Here is a 21,191-nt window from a genome sequence, read left to right as displayed (position 1 = left end):
TAAACTCCCAAATTAAGATCGGGTGCAATGTGATTGTACACTTTAAGCATACAGTTGCATGATCATCATCTGTTGTTGGGCCACACGGCTAACAGGTTGTATACCAATTATGGTAGGTGATAAGGTGTAGCAGCACACTAAAAGTATGCAATCACATTGGTTCCTCCTACCATCCATTCAGTGCACTCTTTTGAATTTCCAATTTTTTTTATAATCTAACCTTATAAATGTAATCTGGAATCAACTCTTAGATCATGACTACTAAGTAGGGTTTTATAAGGCTTCAAAAATCAATTTTAAATATTTTTATAAATTTTAAGGTTCATAAAATTATATTTTTTATCAAAAAAATACAATCCAACCCAATTCTTAGCAAATGAATCATGTTGAACACATATATGAAGTCAGATTTGCATAAAAAACCTAGAACATCGAAAATTGGAACTGTCTACACCATGAGGACGGTAGGAGGAACCAAATTCCCTATATATATATATATATATATATATATATATATTAAAGCAACAATGTAAATATGGTATTGTAAGTTAACTCCAACTTTAGTAGTTTATCAACCTTATGACAGCAAGTAAGAATTAATAAAAGAATTTCTTTCACAAAACATCTGAATATATTGATTGCAACTAGAAAATAATCCCATAAGTTTATGCTTCATCAAACGAGTGTACAATTGGGATAAATTTTCAATAGAACAATAAAATATCACAAAAAAATGTTCAATGCAACATAGGTTTTAGAGTTTTACATAGAATATATTTATGAAATAAGATAAAAATAGGATGGATACATTAAATAAAAAAAAGTTCAATTTCATCTAGCATATTGCACCCTTCTTATCATTAAAATTATGTAAACAATAATAAATAAATAATTAAAGATTATAAATAACACGTGTCAACATCTTTTTCTTATAAAGAAAAAAAAAATCTTATCTAAAGGAGAATTATGAGAATATGTTTTTCAAACTAAGGAAAATGTGTTTCTCATATAAAATAAATTTCTCGTGAATTCACTCAATGGGAAATGCGTATTTCATGTATTTCTCTCAATTTTCTCACATGTTTTAGGAACATCATGTTTTGCATTTGGGAAATAGGTTTATCATATACAAGTAGAGTTTTCAGTGACTCTGACCCAAATTCAACTCAAAATCCGTGCTTGCATAATTTGCATAATTCAACCCAAATTCAACTCAAAATCTAATTATGCATTATTTGTATTTGTCATATTTGAGAATCCGTGCTTGCATCTGAACTGAATCTAACCCATATACATCCCTACTTATTGAGTATAAAACCCGCCTATATCTAGAGTTTGCAAGCAACAGTTGAACAAGAAAATTAAGGTTGGGGTGCAGGGTCAGACCCTGCTTTGGGTTGGGCTTCTCATGGTTCAGGACATGGAGGCAGTTTTGTTGATTAATTGGGACCATTTTTGGATAAGGTATCTCCACCTTTGCATGTATAGAAATGCAATTGCTTCTAAGAATGGCAACGGTCCAGGGCGGGGGACAATGTCTCCACCCCCACCCCGTCTCAAAATTTTGCCCTCCATCCTTAGTCCATCCCCATCTCAAAATAACGTTATTCCTATTTTAAGAGGATTAAGAAGAAAATAAAGAGAAGAAGGGTTTCGGGTTTTATATATATATAATGTCCTTCATCACAGAAGTAAGTTTGAATGAATCCCCGTTTTTCTCTTGTCCACTGCCATCCCTAACTGCTTCTACCAACGGTGACTCTGCTTGTCTGGCAGGAGCAGTTACTGCTAGTCACCTTGTGTTGGGGCGTCGCAAGTTCAAACCCCAAATGGTGCGGTTGTATAACTGGTAGGGGTCTGCCTAACCCCAGCTTTCTCTGTCGAGAAAAGAAAAAAAAAATGCAATTGCTTCCCCCACGTTCAGTAGGAGGCTGTGCCAATAGCTTGTGTTTTTTTTTTAGGGAGAAAGCCATTTAATAATAATAATTAATACAGAAAAGGGGCTAGACCTTCCAAAACCGAACTTGTACCGCACGGGAATCTAGTGGGAGACCCAAGCATTGGACTGGTAGCAATCCGATGCAGCATCTAAAAATGTAGGAGGAAACTGTCGTTTGAAGTGGGGTGGCGTTGAAGGGAAATACCTCGCACTTCGCCTCGTTGAGGCAAAGTATTGACATCAGAGCAAAGACCTTTTTTTTTCTTATAGAGAAAGCTGGGGTTAAGCAGACGGCTACCAGTTATACAATCATACCATTTGGGGTTCCAACTTGCAATGTCCCAACACAAGGTGACGTGCACTAACTGCTCTTGCCAATAGGAGCCCCCGTTGGTAGCCCAAAGGCCTCTTTAGGATACACTGCATTCTCACCATCTGATGAACGAAGTGCTTTAATCCAAGATTGCCTATACTGAACTCGTAAGTATCCCTCTGACAGCACTAAAATGGTGTTTGGCCTGTCGTTTGTTGTAAACAATTAGTGTTAGAGACGTTATTAAAATAATAAAGATCGCAATACCCATATTTCTTTGGAACAATTTCCAATCAATTTATGACCAAAAAGCCTTGGAAAGGAGAAACGAGACCAGTTTTCATTCTCTTATGTGTGGCCAGGCCATGAATATAATAACTATTTAATCAACAAATTATAAGGAAATTTATGTTCAAATATCATGAACTTAAAAATTTACTTTTAATAAATTTATTTTCAAAAGTCTCATCCAAACGGCCCGAGTTTCTAATTGTCAAAATCTGCTGTGGCTTTTTGTCAACTGTAAGTACGCTCTTTAATTCGTGAAGTTGGCAAGATGGCACAATGGGTTACGAAAGGGTGTAGAGAGGTAAATGTTGGGGAGAATTCTTATTAGTGGAAACAAGCAGCAGAACTTCCCCTCTTCATGCTTCTCTAGCTTCTGACCCCATCAGGAGAAAGCAGCATTGCTGCAATGGTAGGTGTTGCTGTGGGGCCTATAGTTGACAAAGACTGAACCCTCCAATGAAGCATCTGATAAATGGAATAAGAAGAAAAGAATCACTAAGATCATGATCCAACTTCCAAGAAAATTCTGCTAATAGTCACCAACATCCAAAGACCTGCCTTGGAACAACAACCATGAACCAGAGTTAGGAATGACAGTAGGATAATACAAATAAAAAAAAATGCTCGTCACAATTCCCCTGTTTAAACCAACCCACCAAAATTTGCAATTGCTGTTATTAATTTGCACCGTGCCAATAAATGGGTGGATAGAACAATATGACTCATAGATTTCGTTAGAACTTTGGCTGTTCTTCACCCATCCCACCATGCAAGAAGTCACATTCGAGCTCAACACCAGAACTGATGGAACAAGCTCTAGCAAACATCCAGATGAGACATAACCATTAGCTCAAAGAAGTCACCTACAGTCGAACACAAAATGCAACAGAAGGTTTTCAAATCACCCTGTGTCCTTCAAGCATGGACACTGGCGATCATCATGATCAAGTTGCTTGCAAAGCTGGCATTTTCTTTTCTTCAAGTGCTCCTCTGAGCCTGCAGTCGAGTACACTTTCCTCCTCACACATCGAGGATTATGTGAAGTTACATTGTTAGTTTCACTATCTCCTGCACTTCACAAATGTTGTCATCTTGAACGCTACCTCTAATTGGGGATGTAGGTTGTGCAACTATTCCATCACTTGTTTTAGCGACAACAACCTCCTCTAGTGCCTTTCTTAGGGCATGGGAAGCCACATTGTGTACATCTTTACTTGATGCTCCTTCTGCAGCAAATTTAATTGCTTGATCACATAGTTCATTGAATCTGGCAGTCCAAGATTCCTTAGAATCAAAATGGACAGCAACAGCATGATCGTTCAAAAGATCCCCAGCCATGGCATATTTTGTCCACCTTTTCAAGGTATAATGTGATGGAAGAAGCAATATGTTTTTCACACTAAAGACTCTCAGTATATGCCTACAAAGAATGCCACCATACTCAAATTTCTGGCAGCTGCAACTAGCTCGCAATTCTGAAGCATTAAATGTAACAGTATGTGCCCTCTTACCTACCCCAAATTCTGAAACATTAAACATAATGGTCTGTGTATCATCCTTGGTTATTTCAGCAATATAACGGAGACAATGGAATAATTCCTCTTGGAACTTCATAAACAATGTTCTTGTGTAAATTTTAGCTACCTGGTTCTCCATTGGTAAGCCTGTTTTAAGAACTGGCTTCTTGAAGCTTGTTCTGATATCCTCTTCAAGCTCTTTTTCGCACCAGTAATTTATGGCTCTCTCACACTGGTTAATAAGAATTTGTAAAGGGGTATTAGGATCGACATATCCATCAAAAAAAGGGTTTATACTTTCATCATGTTGCCCTATGGGCATGCTTGTTGAAAATGCATCTTGTAAATACACTTGTATCCATTGTTTTCGATTTTCATACAACGACTGGAGCCACTCATTGCCCCTGAGCTCATATCTATCAATGAACATTGACCAACATATCTCAAATTCATCATTCAGCTCCATGTCGATGCATTTGATGAAGTCATCTTTAATATTTTCATGCTTGTAATATATATCACCCAACTTCTCAGGCAATTTCCTTGTGATGTGCCATCTGCAGAAATGATGATTCGTACAAGGAAATACATTCTTAACTGCCATGCATATTTTAGGGTCATGGTCAGTGATAATTGCCTGCGGATAGTGCCCACACATTGCCTTAAGCCATGTGTTAAATACCCAAACAAATGAAGGTTCACTTTCTACTAGTAATAGTGCACAACCAAAAAGGACAGGCTGCTTATGATGGTTCACCCCTAGAAATGAAGCAAATGGCAGGCCATTTTGACTCGTAATGTAACTGGTGTCAAACGTAACCACATCGCCAAAAGCTTTATAAGCCATCCTTGACCTAGCATCAGTCCAGAAAAAGTTGGTGAGATGATATTCTTCATCAATTTGGACTGCATAAAAGAAATATGGATTTTTCGCTTGCAAAGAACTAAGGATCTCTAAGAAATGTTGTGCATCTCTTCCAAGGATCTTCTTTCTTATGCTTTGGACATAGTCTGTGCAATTCTCCAATGTGAAATCATTAGTTTCAGATCTGCAAGATTCTTCTCCTGAAATGGACATCATACTAACGGTGCCAATTCCAGCTCCATCAAAGACACTAATTAGGTTTTTCATCTTATCAGAAGCACGCCTATGCGATCGAAGACGGTGAACAATTTTTTGACTAACCAAATCATGATTATGATCTTTTATGAAGTTTGTCACAACCCATTTCCCACAGTCCACCTTCTTGACCTTGATCATTGCCCTGCAGCCTACCCTCGTTACCGGCCGATTGCTTTTATATTTCTTTGCACGAAATCCCTCTTTAGAGCATACAAATTCCCGGCCAATAACTGTTCCATCACGTTTTGAACGGCGGACAAAGCTCACTCGGACACTAAAGCCCATATGTCTGGCGTACTCATTGTAGAAGATCCTTGCAGCTTCATCAGATTTGAACTCCATACCGATAATTGGCTCAAGATTTTGCAGTCCTTCATGACCTACCAGCACACTTTCCATCGAGTTCTCCACAACTTCATCAACCTCACCACCACAATCACTGGTATCCACTGCTTTTGTGTCACTATCGGAACCCATGTTTCTCTGCCATATTAAAACTTGTCACAAAGTAGACATGTTTCAGGCATGGAAAATAAAACCAAACAAGATCAATTTTGCCGGGTGGTAGCCTGAAACTCCAATTGCCCAATTAAAATAGAACCTCAATTGTACAAAAACAAGGGACCAACAATGTGCATAGTACACAGAAATATATAAGGGGTCTAAACAGTAGAGCTTACTTACATTGTTACCATTTGAAGGAAGCATGTCATGAAAATCAAAGGATTCTATTTTTGTGAAAAGTGAAAACATTAACCATAACAACAAATTATTCAATATTTGAATGAGAAGGACTAGGTATATGATTTCCCCACCAATCAGCCACTTTCAAAACCAAGCCCTCCAAAGAAGTATCAACACAATTAAGGCATGATAACAATTTCCCAAAAATGTCATGCTTTATTTTTATTAATTCCTAACGAAAACCAAACTCACAGAGGTGGCAACAATTCATCAGTAGTTTGACTCTAAATTTTCTCTGTCTTCAGTGTATGATGATTCTAGATACTTCATGAAAACAACGAGAATGATTTTGAACAGACAATTCTTTCCTTAAGCTAAAGCGAGCAGAATCACCAAAATACTAGCTAATTCAAAATAGTTCTTATGAATTTTATGATGATCAAAACGTGATTTTGGATAGCAAATTGAGCCTAAATTGGGATTGATCAAGTTCAGAACTCGACCTGACACATTAACAAACCAAAAACTCTACTTATGATACATTTTAGGCAACTCATCACCACTATTATAAAATTTGAATCTGTTAACTTGCTACATTATGGATAACGTCAACCCAAGAACTAATCGTGAAAAGCAAAAACTACATATTAATCATCAAATCCCAAGAATCATGAACAAAATTCTGGACGACAACTCGAAAAATTATCAAATATCAATAGAAAAACTCAATTTAGTTACAATTCGCAACGTCTATAAAAAAAATACTGGTCATAAATGACAACTAGAACCAAATGAGATGGTCGAGAGCTTCATACCAGAAAATAGACCAAAACCCTCCGGCGTGAAACCTGATGGAAGAATAAGATAAACCTCCAACGGTAGCTCGGGTCCCCAATGTGAAAAGAACCGCTCAACGGTTCGCAAGTAAACCGAGATAACTTCCGGCTAAGCCCAAAGCTTAAGAATGAGCAAATGGGTAGTCAAAAGAAACCCTCGAATGCAAACAAAACGAGATTTTTCGCAGCAGAGAAATGGGGGGAAACATCAAAAGGTGAACAATTGAGAGAGAGAGGAAGAAGAAGAAGCCCTAGAAATAGAAGATATGTGTATGAAACGAAGCCCAGAGAGAGAGAGAGAGAGAGAGAGAGAGAGAGAGAGAGAGAGAGAGTTTGGCGGTAAACGGAGAGTTGAACCAGTCAGGGATGATAGAGAAAAGGGTATCTCTTAGTTCCGTCGTCTATGCTGGCGGTGTGCTGCATAGAAAACTATGCTTTCGCCCATTTCTTGATACAGGGTCCTCCGCGGATGCATGCTGGTGATGGTGCCTTTCTCTCCCCTTTCTTAAAAGAGCCTGATGTAGGGTTGCAAACAGATCGGATATCTGATCTGAATCCAACTTGTAATTGTCAGATTCGAATCCTGATGGTATGATTTGAATGTGGATTTGGATCGGATTTCGGTTTGCTAAATCAAAATCATTTTGAGTCATCTTCATAAATGCCCAAAAGTGGTATTTTCCAATACTTCACCGATTAGGAATGTAAATGGTTCGGATTCTGATTGGATGGGGTCAATATCATATCTGACTAATAGAATATTGGCTAAATGGATTTGGATTCGGGCTCAGATGGTGAAAAACTCATACCAATTACCTTTTTTTACATGTAATTCGATTGAGATATCTGTCGATTCCGAATATCTGTTGGATCCGGTAGCAAAAAATCAAAACCATATATGCATCCGATTATGATCGGATATGATTTTGTCTTACCAAACTCAAGTAATTGTTTCAGGAGAGGGACCAACCTTTCACCTGAAATTTCAAATTTAGAGTCAGGTACTACCTTTCTGAAATTCCTGATACAGACCTCGGTTTATTTGACAATGGTCAAATAAAGACCTTGCCTAAACTACCGATACTCTCACCTAGTTAACCTGAGTTAAATATTTTAAATGCCATAAATACCCTTTTATTTGGTTCTTGTTTTAGATCTGAATCCAACTCAGGTCTCAGAATAAACCTATTGAATTTTAAGTAAAAGAATTGGGTCTCATTTAGACCCACTTTTTAACCTAATCACAACTTTAATGCTTATCTAGTTATAACCTGTAACCAAATAAGCCCAAATATGTTTGTTAATGATCTAACCCAATTTCAAATATATGCTATCTATTAAGATATACGGGTCAAATCTAGTTTTGGATTCAATTTTTTAATATTGGTTTTAGTTTTAGACCCATAACTAACTTAGGCATTACAAGGATGAGGGTCAATAGCGGCGATGAAAGGCGCCACTGTTGCTCTCTTTGTCGCCGTTATAAACCTATAACGGTGACAAAAAGTGGTTGTCTAGTTTTGGCCTCTATTGAGTAATAACGGCAATAATTATAGGTTGTCGTTAAAGGCTACATCCCAATAGCAACAACTTAACCTATAACGACGTGACCTTATAATGGTGACCAACCTTTAACGGTAACTTCATAGTCGCCCTTTAAGACCTATAACAGTGACACAAGAACGTCGTCGTCATAGCCCATAACCTCATAGTCACTGTCATAGGACATAACGAGTTTAAGACCTATAATAGCAACATAAGAATGTCTTCGTTATAAGCCTTAAACCTGTAAAACTATATTTTTATATTAGTTTAATTTTTTTTTTACAGAATTTGCATATGAAACAATAACAATGCAATAAAATTGAACAATAACAATGCAAATGAAATCACTCAAACAATAACAATTCAAACATTACATTTAACAAAATTAAAACAATAGCAATGCAAATGGAATCACTCAAACAATAACAATTTAAACATTACATTCAACAAAATTCAAACAATAACAATACAAATGAAATCAGTCAAACAATTAGAATTATACAATCAAATGAAAGTATATGATAGCTTTTAATATTCATTAACAGAAATAGAAGTTCAAGTTGCTTAATCATTGACATGAACTAATTCTACTTCTCTATGCTTTCTTGCCATAAAAAAATAAAACACGTTAGTACCTATGACAATTACTAAGAACATAATGCTCAAAATCACAAACACTCAAGTAAATGTGAAAACACACCAAAATATTATCCACTTGCTATATATTAATAAGAATTTAAGATATACTAACAAAGCACTTGATAGAGCCTTACCTTGTATTTGAAGTTGAACATGCCCTAAGAGAAATGTGACTCATTTACTAGCTGCACAATAATGCCACAAAAAATAAATAAGTAAATAAGATATTTCAAAAAACCAGTTCTATTATCAATTTAGGTAACATTATTTCACACTTAAGTATTTCTCGAGAAGACAAGCAGCTTAACATAATGGTAAATATAAATATGAAAGCACATTTAATTTAGCATAATTCATTTAGCGTAGATCCATTACTATATATAGTTGTATATTTTGGATATTTTCTTTCTTGAAAGGTCTTCCTTTCCTATATATAGATAGATAGATAGATAGATGGAGAGAGAGAGATGATGAGGAGGAGGGTCATCCTCACAAAGCTTAGAGAGGGTCATCTTTCTTGACGAGCAAGCAACGCTTAACATGATGATAAATATAAATATGAAAGCAAATTTGATTTAGCATATTTCATTTAGCACAGACTCATTGCTCTGGAGTACCTATTCCCCACATACTAGAAATCATTGTTGTAGGTTGTATCTTTTCAATTGAACCTTATAGATGTACTCAACATTGTTTATTTGATAGGAATCATGCTTTGGATCATGTTTTTTGGACATAAATGTAAGATTTTTTAAATCATAAAATTTTGATGTTTGGATCATGTTTTTTGGACATAAAAGTAAGATTTTTTAAGTCATGAAATTTTGATACATTGTGAGCTGTTGGTTTTTAAAGGTCTTAAAAAACATACATGTATGCTATAATAACATGATCCAAAACTTATTTTCTATTAAATAATGCTTACGGATCATATCTATAGGGTCTGATCAACTAAAAAGTTTAAGAAATTTGATAATCGAAAGCTTTAATTAGGTGGGAGTAGGTACTCTGGGAGCACCTTATCATTACTAATATATATATATATATATATATATATATATATATATATATATATATATATATATAAAAGTTTTGGATGAAATGACAAATGTACTCATTTCTCTTACGCACACCCATCTCTCTCACATGTCCAGACTACTCTCCGAGGACCTTCACAAAGACTTCTCGCTATGACATCGACGTGCCTCCTTGTGAAGGACATATTTTAGCATCTTCAATCTCCACATTTCACAGTATAATCTGTACGTCGATGATATATAATTGATTATCATTAACTAATGATAATATACAAAATAGAATGAATGAATGTGACACCACAAAATATGAGTTACTTACATAGTTATATGATGCTTCGTTGTAGATGAATGTCTTGCAATCTGAATGGGTATGCATCAATATGTAGAACTCACTCATCGTCAATTCTTTTCGTTCTATTTTAAAAGTTTGCAAATAACAAATTTAGAATATATTATATCAATCATATTTAACATTATACTACTAGATAAAATAAAATAAAAACTTAGAGAATAAGAAAATTACCTTCGTATGAAACTTATAGAGGAACAAAGACGATCCAGTGGTATGTTGGACCATCTGTTAGCTGAATTTTTCTTGAATGTTTTCTGTTAACCAAACAAAGATCAATTAGTAGATAACAATCTAACAATTTAAACATTTATTTACTTATAAATATATATTTAATATTTATCATCTAATAACTTCCAATGAAAAAATTGCAAAGAACTTTTCATGCTTCATAGCCAATTCCCTTGGGAGGATGTCCTTATGCTTCGGTGTGGTTTTGAAACGTCTTGTAATGCTTGTAGGATATTGCTCATGCTCTTTTGTATAATAACTAAAATTGCTTATCCACGGCAACACAATGGTCAACTATATACTCGTCTAAAGTAAACTTTGTCTGTACCAAATTATCAAAAAATAGTAACACTTTTTTTATGGATTAATATGTTTATCAAAATATACTTACAAAAACTGTCTCACACAACAACGTCTTCTCGTCCTCCGAGACCTTAATTTATCCATGACTGGTGAGTGAATTTAGCCTTCTCCTTGATGATACACGTAAGCCTCTTAGAAAACTGTGAGGCATCCTCGCCCACAACCCAGGCTTGACTACTAAAGTTTTTTCTTGCTTGAGTTGCTTCTGGTGGGCTATGCATTTGTTCTTCTCACGTTTGCATTGGGAAGAACCTTCAATTACTAATTTGTATTTACTTACAAATATTAATAGCAATGACATCAATAAAATTTTAATTATACTAAAAAAATACTAGATTAATATTTACCTGATGTTGCCTTGGACAGCTCTGGAGTTGTAATAGACTATGGTGTTGGGAGGGCTCCTCTTCCTCCAATGAAGTATCACCTAAGTGTGATCTATGTTCAATCTCGTTGGGTGGTGAAACGATTCTAAAGGAGGAGAAACACATACATTCTCGTTATGCGGATTACGACATCTGTTAATTTCATGCAAACAATATTAGATCAAACTACAATATATAAAATTAAATCATAAAAGAATATTCACTGTCATACAAGAACATTAAATTTGATATTATACTGGTCATATTGCACACAATTATAAAATATAAACAGAGCAATAACACATGCACTTACATTGCATTTACAATAGATAGATGTTCAACTGCACTTATATCAGATTTTGGGTCTAACCATGAGTCCACCAATCAATTAGGACTTTCTGACAACACAGGGTTTTCCTTCTCCGCTTGTGATAGAGACTTGCTCTAGTTTCACCACCCGACCCCTAAAATTCTAAGTTTATAACTAAAATCATGCATGTGGAATCAAGTTCAATGTTGATTGAAAACAAAAAGTACATAAATACCTAAATGCTAATTGAAAAAAATATATAAAAACATCAAAACCTAATAAAATATTCATGGCTCATGCTATTTAAAAATAAAAAGTAAATAAAAAACCTAAATCTTAAACAAACATCATTCACGTATATATGCTAATTGAAAAAAAAACTAAGATGTTGGAGATTTCTCAGAGTTTCTCTGTTGAAGCAATCAACAAATGTTATTAAAAAGAAAATCATCCAAAATTGGTTTGAGCGGCCCGATCCCTCAAGGATATACTTAAGTAGAAATGATTGTACAACTCTCTTATAATGCTCATATTGATACAGAACAATGCATTGGAATATCAACATGATACATCTAAGCCAATGTCAGATTCATTCTATCAAGTACAAATCTTTATGCAACTTGTGTCTCTCTTTCATTAAGATAGCATGACCATAATTGTCCACAGGGGTCGAAGATTTCAAATCAATATACGTTAACGGTGTCTGACAGATAATGCCAATGAATCCAAAAGATGGGGGCTGTAAATGAAGCAATGGTACAAGATTCTCCATGATGCAGGATAATCCAAGATTACATCCATCGATATGAAATATAGAAATATTTTGTAAATTATTCCCAACACCAAAAGATCACCTTCCCATTTTCAAAGTGTGGAGATGTTCCTGTAATGGCCTAACTTTCCTGATGTCAGAAGCTGGCAGATTGTTTAGCACCTCTTCATGCCTATAAGCACTTTTTACATGTATTTGGTTCTTGGAGACCAACCCTTAAAAAGAAAGATCCAAATCATGCAAAATGAAAAAACACCCTATAACACCACATCCTGATAGGCAAATCATCAAGCATCTCAGGCTGGCGATACCATCCATATTTAAAATAACTAATATAAATTACAACATTTGGTCTCCATGGTCCCAATAATAAAACTGAATGGGGACCTCCAAACCACAATTATCCTGAACGGTTTTGAACCTCAAGTTCAACAAATAACACTACAAGAAAAATGCTAATTAGCGACAGAAATTTGCGATGGATTTTTTCTATCGCAAATTTGCGACAGATTAGCGAGAGAAAACTATTTGTCACTAACATTCAAAATATTTGCAAAATTAGCGACGAAAATATCTCCCTCGCTAAATCCGTCGCTAATTAGCGATGGATTAGCGACAACATTTTTTCGTCGCCAAAACATTACAAAAAAATGCTAATTAGCGACGGAATTAGCGAGAGAATTTTTTCGTCACTAATCTATCGCTAATTAGTGATGGATTAGCGATAGAAAAAATCCCTCGCTAATTCTGTCGCTAATTTTCGATTTAAACTATCCCGCCTTAGGAGCAAAATTTTCCCTCCCCTTGTTCAAAATTTTCCCTCCCTCTATTTTTATTGGTGGAATTGCAGGTTTTATTGGTCATGGAGATCCCTACGACCATGATTTGCTGATAATGGTGGCTACGGTCCCCACCACCACCACCACCACGCGCTTTTCAAGATGCCAAAAGCCCCGCCCTTCCTCTGATGACGCGCAACGGCCACCTCTCGCACCCTCCGAGCGCGATAATGGTGTCGGCCCTCGGAGGTCAAAGGCTCGCGAGATCAACTCCCGCTACCTCTCCCCCGCGCCGTCTTCCTCCTCCCGGCGGTGCCCCTCGCCAGTCTCCACTGCCCGTCCTGCCTCACCCTCATCGGATCCTGTCTCTACTACGACCCCGAAAAGGTCGCAGTCGGTCGATCAACGCCGCTCCTCTACCCCCTCCCGCGCGTCCACTCCTTTGCCGACAGTTTATTCCGTGAAGCGGGCACCGGAGGTCCTCTGGCCGTCGACACGGAGCTTGTCGGTCTCCTTCCAGAGGGAGTCGTTCTCCCTTCCGATCGGCCGCCGCGAGAGACCGCCTGCGACTGCCCGCATCCCTTCTCCCACCGTGACTGGCTCGCTGCCGAAGAGTGTCCCGACACCAGAACGCATCGGTTCTGTGCAAAAGACCACACCGGAGAACGTGCTTGTTCTGTGTAAAAGAACGCGCTGGAGAATGCGTTGGTTCTGTGCAAAAAAAATTGCTCCTTGCCGGAGAACGCACCAACAGAGAGCAAAATTTTTTAAATTTTTTTTAAAATTTAACGACGGATTAGCGACGAATATTATCCATCACTAATTTAAAATAGCGAAGGACTCGTGACGGATCATGTCTGTCGCTAATCTGACGTAAATTAGCGACGAAAGTAACGACAGATAAGTTCTGTCACTACTTAGCGTCAAAAACTTCACGTTGAAAGTTATCCGTCTCTAATCTGACGCTAATCCGTCGCTAAACTGTTTAGCGTCAGATTAGCGACGGATTTAGGTCATCGCTAATCCACAGGTTTCTTGTAGTGTAACCTAGAACTCATGCTTTGATGATGAAGGCACAAAGTAAAACTGTAATGCAAAAAAAGTAAAACGGAAGGATTGCTTAAAAACAAAAACAGAACACTATCTGCACCAACAACGAAGCAACCATAATCCATATTACAAGAGAACATGATTTACAATATGCATAAATGAGTTTACTACCAAGATAAACAAAATTCGAAAAGCAATTAAATACACTAAACTTACAAAAGCCAAACCAATATAATCTGAGTAAGGACAAAAACAATGGGTTGTCAAGAAATTCTCAAATAGACAAACAAGTTAACCACTATCAACTATCAAAACTTATGATGCAAAATCATAAGATCTTCCTAGAATCATCAGCCGACTCCCAATAACAGGTATTAAGTCCTCGAAATCCAATCCTACCTTTAATTACAAGATGCCAACAAACCATAACACCAAATTGCCATCATAAAAATAAAAAAACCGCATCGAAAAACAAATACCAACATCAATATTTCAATAAGACACCCAACAAACGAATCGACCAACATATAGTTTTGAAAGCATTTATGTTTTCCTTCAGGGTATGTTTGATGCATAGTGATAAATATCACTAGATTTATAAAAATCTTGCGATAATATCGCGAGAAATTGCCTGAAAGTTTAAAACGACAATTTCTCATGAGATTTTCAAAATTTCATGAGATTTATGAAAAATGTAAATAACACAATTTAAATGCGATATTTAAGTTTTAAACTGTTTTTTATCATGAAAAAACCATGCATTTTTATTTTTAAATATTTTTTATTAATATTTTCTTATAAAAATAAAATTTATTTTTTTTTAATTTATTTTTTTATTGGCAAGATTTTGCAGAAAAAATGTGAGATTTATGAAAACTTTTAAAAAACAAGATTTTGTCATTTTTAACGTTTGTCACTATGGTTTGATGCACTATCCTTGGACAAAAATTGCGTTGGGGACTTTTTTCAACAATCATTGGATACACGGGGATGAGAGAAACAAAATAAAAAAAATGGGGGGAAGAGGGGTCCCCGATTCTCTCACTCTTGCAGCCAGGCAAAGACTCGCTGGGGTGAGTCGACACTGGTCATCACCGGCGCCGGTAGTGGGGAGATCTAAGATCCTTAGCAACGGTCATCTCTGCCCCCTTTTGTGCTCATCTCTTCGTCTTCTTTTTCTACCCTTCTTCCCCATGCCCCAAAACCACACAGAGAGCAGTAGCAACAACCATCACCAGAGCGAAGAAGAACCCCAGGGAGAAGGCATCGTCTCCGATGAGTCATCCAATGAGGAGGGCGAGGATGCGACCTTCCTCTCCGGATTAGTGACCGCCAACATCGTCGACCTCCAGTTCTACTCCGGCTGCATCTCTGGCCGGGAGATGGTGTACCTCTGTAACACTCCTCCCATGGGGCAGTTACGAAAGAAGGGGTAATTGTCGCACCTTCCTCTCACATGAAATTGAACGTGGGAGAGGAAGACAGGGGCCAAACGGTTCTCCCCAAATTTTTGAAAGAGCATAAAAAGGGGTAACTGAAACCCCCATGGCTATAAAAGCCATAGGGGGGGAGGGCTCCTCTCCTTCCCCATTCGCAGTGTAGAGGAGCAAAAAGAGAACATGAGAAGAGACCCCCAGCGACACATAAGCCCTTCTCTCTCTCCTTTTTGTTTTAATACAGGGTCGCCGACAACTTCATTATTGCCAGCGAGTTTCAGTGAAATAGGGACAGGGAGAACCATGTCCCTGCGCCACCGTTTAAAAGGTGGGGTAGCAGAGGGATATTCCTCTGCTACCGCCACTGGAAGTAGAAAAGGTGGGGCGCCGACGATCAGGATCGCTAGGGGTGTTGCCCCTATTTTGCAAAAGCACACAACAATCCAACAATGGAGACTGTCTGAACTGTTGAGATGTTTGCTAGCAGACTGGGTCTGGACAAACCGTCTCGGTTTAGACCAACCGAGTCGGGTCTGAGTTAGGTAACAGATCGACCGAGCCGGGTCTGAGTTAGGTAACAGACCAACTCGATTTGGATTAATTGACATATCGGCTCGGTCTGGATAGACAGTCTGGATTAGTTGACAGATCGAGTCGAGTCTGGATTACTTGAGAGATCGAGTCAGATCTGGGTGGTTGATAAGACTGACTCAATCTATGGACAAACCAAGTGAGTTCTGTGACACTCGACATACTGACTTAGTCTGGACCGACTGAGTTAGATTTGTGTATTGCAATTGATCGACTCGGTCTAACTGGATCGAGTCAAGTCTAAATTAGTTTTTAGACCGACTAGGTTTGATTAGATCGAGTGAGGTTCATAATTATAGAATGACTCGGTCAGGCCAAGTCGGATCCGATCAAACCGACTCAGTCTAGACTGAGACAAGTATGTCTAGCATGGACACTATGCTTATGTCAAACCATCACAAACAGGTTTGGGGTCAGGCATACCAGATCTAAGATCCAATTAAAAATTTGGTTAAAACCTAAGTGATCCATTTTGAAATCAGTATAGATTTGAATCTAAAATTTAGTACAAAGTTGACATGGTATAAAGGTGTGGTGTAAAGACAATATAGATGTTACAATTGGTCAAAATATAAAATGATCATTTTGCCCTCACTATGCTTAATTAGTAAACAAGGCATAACTTGGTACCCCGAGATGAGATTCAAGTAATTTTTGAATTCTTGGATTCTACTTTTCGAGTAGGATCCATTAGCAGGAGATGTGATGACAAACTCTGAAATAATAAAGTTACAATTTGACATTTAAGCCCAAGGGTATTTGATAATTTTGATAAAGATGAGACTGTAAATGATGATATGAGATATTCATTGATTTCATATCAAAATTTGCAAGAAGGCAAATGTATTTTCTTAGAGTGGGAATTTAAGCGTTTCATGTAAGTGAACATTTACAAATTTCTCCTTAGTTCAATAAAACACATGCTAGCCAATTTAGGCATCTTTCAATATGATTTCACGTGCTTGAAGTATACTATTTTTATTTATTGTGAATAGAATACTGTTTGGCATGCTTAGGGATCCATGAAGTTTAATGTTTAGTATGATACTTAAATATGATGATACATATTTCTTGACTCATGGTATGAATATGAATGTATCATGACATTACTGCATGTAAAAGATTGATGTATGATTTTGAGAATTAAGGGTAGAGTTCCAAAGTCTCGGGGTAGGAATTATCTTGAGAATGTCACATTTATGCCTTGGGAGGGGCATTCTAAGTATCATGAATTAATAAGTCCGTGGTGGGTTGTTATCTTTAAAGTTCTGACACGTGAACACGTGTTAAAAAGAAGTTAATGGATATACATTGTTGATTGCATAACGCACTAACTTTGAGATATGAATGTTGAAAGATTGTTGTATATAGGATAACCACACAGAGCATGATAAGGAGCTCTACTAAAAGGCATGGTTTGGGGCATTGTTGAAATGTGTACCCCATGAATACCTTGGAAATATTTCAAACATTTCTACGTGACCCTTAGGGGTTAAAACATTGCCCACTAGACACATGTAGGATGTAGCATGAACTACAAAACCTTTGGGGCAGGTATAGCTCTTTGAGACACCTTGGGGGAAGGTATAGTCACTCTGGTTCTTCAGCTAGCTATCGATTGAGCTCTTGAGCTCTCGGCTTGCAATCGGCGAGCAGCTGCAGCACTTGTGTCTGTAGTCTGGGTCAGTTTGGACTACATTGTTGCAAGTGGTTCATATGTTTGACCAACATCATAGACTCTGAATTATTTGCATGGGTTGCTATGCTCGAGAAGGTTAAGTCTGGTATAGTCGATTATAATAAAGTATGTGTTTGAGAATAATGTTAGAGACACAAAAAATAGGGTAAAAACTCATAAATAACATGTGTGCATAATTAGCAAACTAAACTAAGACTAGAAGCTTAGAGCTCACTACAGTTATAATGGCCGTGTCTATTTGTAAATGAAATCTTACTGGTTATAGACTCACCCCATCTTTTGGTTGCAATTGTAGGTTTAAGAACTGCTGACACCTGTAAGATTTAATAGCGGACTTCGACTCTGTTACTGTTGAAGTATGATTCACTTTCAATCTTTTATTTATTCTGCTTATGTATTTGGATGGTTATGTTATTGTAAATGGATATATGGACCTTCAATTATTAAATAAGAAAAAATCTATAATAGTTTTGAGGTTGTGTTTGAGATCATTAGTGTAATTTTTCTCTGAGAACTAACGTCCACGAACCCAGGCTTAAGAAGCCCCGGATCGGGTCGTTACAACCTCATTCGGTTGCCATCCAACCCCTACGACCGCAACGCAATCAAGGTACTCAACACCCGATCACAACAGGTCGGCCACATCGAGCGCTCCATCACGACCGTCATCGCTCATCATCGTGATGCTGATCGCCGTTATTGGCATCGTGCCACAAAACGCTAAGAAACCCTAAAAATTCCAAATGGAGGAACCCCTTCTGGGTCCCTTGCCAGATAAATGTCTTCGTCGGACCGGAATCCATCAGTGTGGCCCTTACATCCAAAATCATTGACAGTGCTAGACACACTCCTTGATCGCCGCGACGGGCAATGATAGGCCCTGAAACTTCGCTCCAACCCACAAACCTTATGGGTACTCATATTGACACATGATTACACCCAAACATTAAGTCGATCATATCATCTTGACATGTTGGGAAGAGAAGGGTTTCTTTGGAGCTAACGCAAAAGGTGAAGGAAATTGTTGATAGAGATTTCCATTGACTGAGTACGTGGGGAAAGATATTGGGGACGAGTTGTCTGTCGGCATCTTCAAGAGAAAGAGGGCCACTTGAGTTTTGGATAGCTAAAAATGAGTTGTCACTAAAGATGGTACGAGCCTAATCTGCTTTTGTAAAAATTTAGTTTTGAAAACGTCATTATAATGCTGCAATGAAGTTTTGAAATAAAATATGCAACTACCATATGTTTTTAATAAATTTATTTTTCAAATGAGTCTTTCAACTTGAATTTAAAAATGCTATTCAAATGTTTTTTAGTAAGAATCAGCTTGGGGTAGAGGGCCTAAAGGACCCCTCTTATTAACCAAGGAGACTACAAAAAAAGTTAAATGTTTAGGGGTCAAGCCAAACCTTTTTTTTGCATATTGAATCTAAACCCGTATCCATCCTAGTTTAGGGTAGTGATTCATGACCGAGTCTATTTTGTTTTTTGAGGGCTTGTGTGGTGGTTTGTTTAAGATTGGACAAAACAAACAAACAAACAGAACACCCATTATGTTTGTTCTGTAACAATTGTACTCCATCCAACGTTTGGTGACTTGTGCACGAAAGTTGTGTTCCTTATGTCCAACGTTTGTTTTACGTTGTGCGGACAACTTGAATATACATAAATAATAGGTCGAATAACTTCGTTTTGGATCATTCGAATCAATCCACCGAATCATATGAGTGTTTTAACATGTTTATTATGAATTTTAACTTCAAATATATATCTCATATTAAATTTAAAAACTAAGAAATGCTCAAAATTTGGGTGTTTTGAAAAAATTTAATAATTCATATTTTTTTATATATAAATGCTTTAATCGGTCTCATATTAGATCTAATTATGAAAGTTTATCAAAAGATTATGATTTCTAGCCCAAAATATGAATCTCAAACATGATCCAAGTGCAAAAAAAAAGTTTATATTTTGGATAATTTGAGAAAAAATAAGAATTCATATTTTTTGATATATAAATGCTTTAATCGGTGTCATATTGTATCTAATTATGAAAGTTTATCAAAAAATATGGATTTTAGCTCCAAATATAGATCTCAAATTAATCCAAGTATAAAAAAAATGTTTAAATTTTAGGTAATTTAAAAAAATTAATAAAAAATCATATTTTTTATACACAAATGAAAAAACCATAAATAAATCATAAAACCCAAAAATGCAAGAAAATAAATCATAAATAGACAAGAAAAACTAAACTACAAGAAAATTAAACCATAAAAAAATCATAAATAAACCGCAAAATTAAATATAAAAAAACCCTAATTTAAACTCTAACAAAATTAAATATAAAAATTTGATTCAAAATCTTAATAAAAAATCAAAGAAAAAAGTTTTAATCAAATTAAATATTTAAAACACTAATTAAAGATATTTGATTAAAAGCCCTAATCAAATCAAAGAAAATCCCTAGTAAAATTAAATAACAAAAGCCCTAATTAAAGATATTTGATTCAAAGCCCTAATTAATGAAAATCGAAGAAAAACCCTAATCAATGAAAATCAATGAAAATCAAAGAAAAACCCTTAATTATTTTAAAAAATCATAAAAATATAAAAGAAAAAAAATCAAAGCCTTAATCAAAGAAGATCAAAGAAAAAAATAAATCCTTAATAAAAGAAAAACAAATAAAAAATCCCTAAGAAGAAGAAGAAGGGGGAGAGAGAGAAATTTAAGAAAAGAAAGAAAGAAGAAAATGGGGAGAGAGAGAGAGAGCTCGTTGTCTCTCCGCTGACCTCGCCATTGATCATTACACAGGAGAGAGAGAGAGAGAGACTTGTTAGACCCCCCTCTGCCCGCTAATTCTTTTTTTTAGACTGTTTGCTCTGTCCTGTTCTCAGCATAATAGGGGGTGGAACGGTGAAACATCATTTTAGAGATGTGGTGGATGCGTGTGTTGAATGTTTGTTAAACGCAACATAATTTATGGCGGCATCATCCCAAATCATGCTACAAAACAAGCCCTCAAGTCACATTTTTTTTATATTCGGTGCAATAATTTAAATTCCTTGTCAGCCAGGTAGGGATGGCAGTGGACCGGGGTGGGGCCGGGGACAAGGTCTCCACCCCCGCCCTGTCTAAAAAATTTAACCTTCATCCCCGTGGCCGGGGAGACTTTGGACCTCCACCCCCGCCCCGTCTAAAAATATTAATCCCTGTCCCCACCCCCGCTTCATCCCCCTCCTCGCCACTGCCACCGCCACATCCCCGCCCCGTCATCTTCGACCTTCACTGGAGCTGTTCTTTTTAATCAGAGGGCGGCAA

At 36.8% G+C, this 21,191-nt stretch overlaps 1 pseudogene across 1 annotated transcript; it reads right to left on the bottom strand.

The window, feature by feature from the left end:
- Positions 1–3,017: 3,017 nt before the first annotated feature.
- Positions 3,018–6,993, bottom strand: LOC149827107 (protein FAR1-RELATED SEQUENCE 5 pseudogene; annotated as a pseudogene). Its single transcript, XR_016435137.1, has 2 exons — positions 6,680–6,993; positions 3,018–5,663 (listed from the first exon to the last, which is right to left on the bottom strand). The product of XR_016435137.1 is annotated as a protein FAR1-RELATED SEQUENCE 5 pseudogene (transcript).
- Positions 6,994–21,191: the final 14,198 nt, after the last annotated feature.

This window comes from Nuphar pumila, chromosome 10, assembly GCF_984573655.1.
Source record: "Nuphar pumila chromosome 10, dmNupPumi1.hap1.1, whole genome shotgun sequence".
Lineage (NCBI taxonomy): Eukaryota > Viridiplantae > Streptophyta > Magnoliopsida > Nymphaeales > Nymphaeaceae > Nuphar > Nuphar pumila.
This window is presented reverse-complemented; position numbering and strand designations above follow the sequence as displayed.